The sequence below is a fragment of the Sycon ciliatum genome, chromosome 11 (assembly GCF_964019385.1).
Source record: "Sycon ciliatum chromosome 11, ocSycCili1.1, whole genome shotgun sequence".
Taxonomy (NCBI): domain Eukaryota; kingdom Metazoa; phylum Porifera; class Calcarea; order Leucosolenida; family Sycettidae; genus Sycon; species Sycon ciliatum.
Window position 1 is genome coordinate 14,335,560 of NC_088653.1, and position 4,785 is coordinate 14,340,344.

Below are 4,785 nucleotides of genomic sequence, written 5' to 3' on the forward strand. Positions count from 1 at the left end.
GGTTATACTGCTTTGTTGGCCGGTGGGGCAGGATAGGAGTCACACAAGGCACTCAGCTATCTTCAATAGCCAAACAATGTGGCAAAGAAAGGAGAGAAAATGTTGACTGAAGACTTTTGAAGACAAGGGGAGGACTCGGAAATGTTGTGACACACTTAGGGAGGCAACATTCTTTCCTATCTTTAAAATGTACGACAAAGCAAACACTGATATTAAAATGTACACCAAGGCTTTCTTCAGAATTGTTTCCCCAGTGGTAATGTGCAAATTCGCAGCCATTTGACAAGGTTCTTGTACTTGGGTATATTCACTTGTCTTCTCTCCCAGGAAGGACAACTCGCAAGTCAGAAACATTGTGCGGAGATTGGAAAGTTCTCGAGCACACCAAGACTTTCGAAAAGCTAACGTTCGATAATGCCCGGGATGCATGCCGCAAGAACGTCGGGTTTTTCCTGCCAAGCGAGGCACTATGGAATAACGTATTGATGGAAATGAAGACTGGCAATGCTGAATGCAGAGAACTTGCCGCAACGTTTGACAAAATCCCTCTCTGGTTCACAAGGCATGGGAAAGAAAGAGGTTTTGCATTGTTTTCATCGGTATGTGTGGGTAAGTGGAAGTTGAATCATGCATATCCTGTGTGTGGGGGGGGGGGAGGGCAGTGCGGAATGTATGAGTGTGTGTGTGCGGGGGGGGGGGGGGGTGAAAGGGAGGGGGGAGGGGGGACTGTGTGTGTGTGTGTATGTGTGTGCCAACCTGTTGGAAGGCTACCTTCTTGCCAAAGAATTTGGAAGTTGGACTAGTTTCGGCTCCACAATCCAGTGTGTCGTTACTATAATAGCTTTCATGGCTGAGGTTGTTGGTATGTCTCTTGGCTCTGGGTTCCTCAGTAGCCGAGGCTGGTTGGTAATATACCGCAAAATTCCGTTAATAAGCCCCGGGCGTATACTTTGCAGAGCGTCAAAAACCGGGCGTATATTTGGTCATGGGCAAATTTTAGGGAATAGGCGTTACTTCGGATGCAATCTGCAGAAGATTGATCTATCAGCAACCCACTAGTTTCAGTGAACCACCATTCACACTGAGCGTGGTACAGGTACATCAAACCACAGCTGGAAATTTGGTCGTAACCAAGAATGTATGGATAAATAACAGATTTGATAGGTAAACCACTTTCTATGGTCAGTACAAGGCGCAACAGGTGCTGGCATGGCTGAAAACGTCACGCTCGCGCGCGGGTCACTTTGAGTCCACTTTACGCCCTGGGCTTATTTCGGGCATCGGTGCCAAACCGAACTTGAAGTGTACCAAACTGGGCTTATTATCGGACATGGGCGTTATTTAGGGTGGGCTTATTTACGGAATTTTACGCGTAGCTCCAATTTCACTTCAAGGTACTGTCTAATCCACGCAAGTGCATCTAGCATCTGCTTCTATCAAAGTAGCGTGCCGTCTATACTGGTTACCCCAGCAAGTGTACGGTGTTCATAGGTAACTGTCTTGGCCATTCTATTCCGAAGTACTCCGTTTGGTGTAGACCAGGTGTACATAGGGGGGTCGATTCACATGGCTTCGCCACTTGTGTGATTAGACAGTTATCTGGCGCTTGTCTTGATCTGTTTCAATCAGAATCAGATCCGCTATTGTTGCTATAAAGAGAAAAGCTGTGGGTACACGTCCAGTGCATTTGCAGATATGCGTGCTTCTCTTGCGACGGGCGTATATAATGTACATGGTACATGGTGTGTGTGAGGAAGGGAGAGAGAGCAAGAGAGACGAAGGAGAGAGAGAGAGAGAGAGAGAGAAAGCGAGAGAGGAAGATATATAGATAGATAGATACATAGATAAAGAGAGGCAAACAGAGAGACAGAAGCAGAGGCAGAGAGAAAGAGACAGAGAGAAACAGACAGAAACAGAGAGACAGATAGATAAAGAGAGAGAGAGAAACAAAGAGGCAGAGAGAGCGAGTGAAGAGAGAGTGCAAGAGGGAAAAGAGAGAGAGAGAGAGAAAGAGAGAGAGAGAGAGAGAGAGAGAGAGAGAGAGAGAGAGAGAGAGAGAGAGAAAGAGAGAGAGAGAGAGAGAGAGGAAGAGAGAGCAAGAGAGAGAAGAATGAGAGGCCATGGACCTTTGTTGGGTTCTTAACTAGTTGAGTTCCAGTTCTGAGATGGTTCTCGAAGATTTCGAACATTAGATTTTGCATTCTAACTTTGGATTTCGCTGATTTTCTCAATGTTGGTACTTGTCGGGTTTGTACATCTCAGCTCTTCTTTATATTTTTATTCTTTGTGTTATCGCTGAGCTGATTGTTTAGTAACTGGTGGTGTTAGTGGACATTATATCCTTGGTCCTTTTTACTTTTTATAAATGATCCTTGGCTCTCTATCCGAGTTCATTCTTTTTGTTGTGATTTATGAATACCAGGAGCACGTCTGCCAGGTGGCGCAGTCTCCAGCCGCGGCATTCGCCGAGACGAAGGTGTCAACTACATTGAGGAGAGCGGTATTGTGAAGTGTCTAGACGGCTACCGGACATCATTGCGTGAGAGCATACCTGCCAAGCCATATAAGGGTATCTGGCAGAACACTGCTGGTTGCTACAGTAAGTTAAACCGGATCAGTTAACAGCAAGGGGCACAATTAACTGGGAACAATGAAAACGAACAAAATTTAATTTATCGTGTATGTTCTCGAAGGGAACTCATGACGGCCGCTAACACCCGTTAAACCCAGTAAAACGAGGCAAACTGGAGAACAATAATTATACTGATTAATTCAGCATAGAAAAGCAGTACAGCCATACCTCTTGAACCCAGCACTTTATGCACCAGTCCCATATAATATTAAAAACGAGTTCCATATAATTATAAACAAATCCCATACTCAATCTGCGGACAGAACTGTTTCGTCCTTTGTGGACTCGTCAGCGCAGCACAGAGGAAATGAGGCCGAACCTGATAGAAATGGAAAATTTCCAATCAGGCCCGAACGTGCCTAAACAAGTCCCATATATATAAAAAAGCATAAAAATAATTTTCAGTAGCCAAAATGCCCTCTTCATGCACATGGCAGCAGTGAGTCAGATTTGTTAATCCAGCACCCTCCCTATTCCAGCAGAATTCTGTCCAATTATAAATGGACCACTGTTTATAAATGGAGTGTATGCAACAAACTAAGGCCAGGGATAAAGAGTACGAGCTGAATAGACATGCCTTACTCTATTCCACATTCCACAGCCTACGGTGAGTGACAGTTAGAAAGAATGTGCAATGGTATAAGAAAGTAGAGATTGAAAGAAGGATCCAAACAATTTCTCATACAATGCTCAAATATGGAGTGTAGGCAACAAACTAAGGCCAGGGATAAAGAGCACGAGCTGAATAGACATGCCTTACTCTATTCCACATTCCACAGCCTACGGTTAGTGACAGTTAGAAGGAATGTGCAATGGTATAAGAAAAGTAGAGATTGAAAGAAGGATCCAAACAATTTCTCGTACAATGCTGAAATAGGAGTCATCGATGTACTTCCTCCGCAAAGCAAAACTTCGTTGCGTTTTTAGTGTTTTTGTCATGATATTTCTGTCGGCATTATACACACATCGCTCATCTATCCTTACATAGGGTAGCTGAGTTGTCGTCCATTGTTCTGACAGGCTTTTGAACCTCTGGAAAGCGTGGAGTCCTTTAAAAAAAACCGCGAAGAAGAACCGTTTCTCGACAGGAGGTCACCAGAACACAACCCCAGGCGCGCACGCGCATGACACCAAACTGCGAAAATGAGAACAGTTTGAAAGACCGCGTGGCTCGATGAAGTGTCCAAGAGCCGGCCAGCGCTCAGGCACTGCTGTACTAGCACGAGTCGATGGTGCGCATCCGCACACATCCAAAATCAATGCACTTGCGTTTCCAGCGCGGAGTAAATCAAAAGCGTTCGACATTCATATTGTCGTTCAGTCGGCGCAAAATCCTGATCTCAACGTCGACGACTTGGCATTCTTCTACAGCCTGTATACATGCAGGTCACTCGTGGCAAAGGGACCCAGAAAGGAGCTTCTGCAGGGTTTGGAAACGTGCTGGCATGACTATACCGCTGCGAAGATGGGGAGCGTTTGTTTGGGTCTGGATGGCTCCTTCCATGGCGTTCCGGAGAGTGGCTAAAACTACCAGCGCCACCGTGGAGGTCGTCAAGCTCTCAGTTCGAGCGAAGAACTTGGCGATCTCCACGATCAAAATAATTGTTTCTTGGAAACTTGTAAAGGCTGCAGAGCAAAAGCTGGCAGCGCTGCGGCGACAGTCAACGAGGATGCAGACTCGATGTCATCAGAGAGTGAGTGGTCATCAGATTCAGACAAAGAGTGAAGCTGGACTGCTTTGAAACGAGCTGTGTGACATCTGTAAATGAATATCTTTCATATGCTGCCTTGTTTTCCACGTTGCAAAGTGTGTTCATAGCCATAGCATGATTTGAACTGAACAGTAAAAACGCAACGAAGTTTTGCTTAATGGAACTAGTACCTAACACATTAATTAAAAATGAAACACAAGAAGACAAATCAAAGATTGCGAGGTAAGACTAATTGACAGCAATAAAAAGCATCAGAGAGTGTGCATGTGTGTGTGTGTGTGTGTGTGTGTGTGTGTGTGTGTGCGTGTGTGTGTGCGCGCGTGTGTATGTGCATGTGTGTGTGTGTGTGTGTGTGTGTGTGTGTGTGTGTGTGTGTGTGTGTGTGTGTGTGTGTGTGTGTGTGTGTGTGTGTGTGTGTGTGTGTGTGTGTGTGTGTGTGCA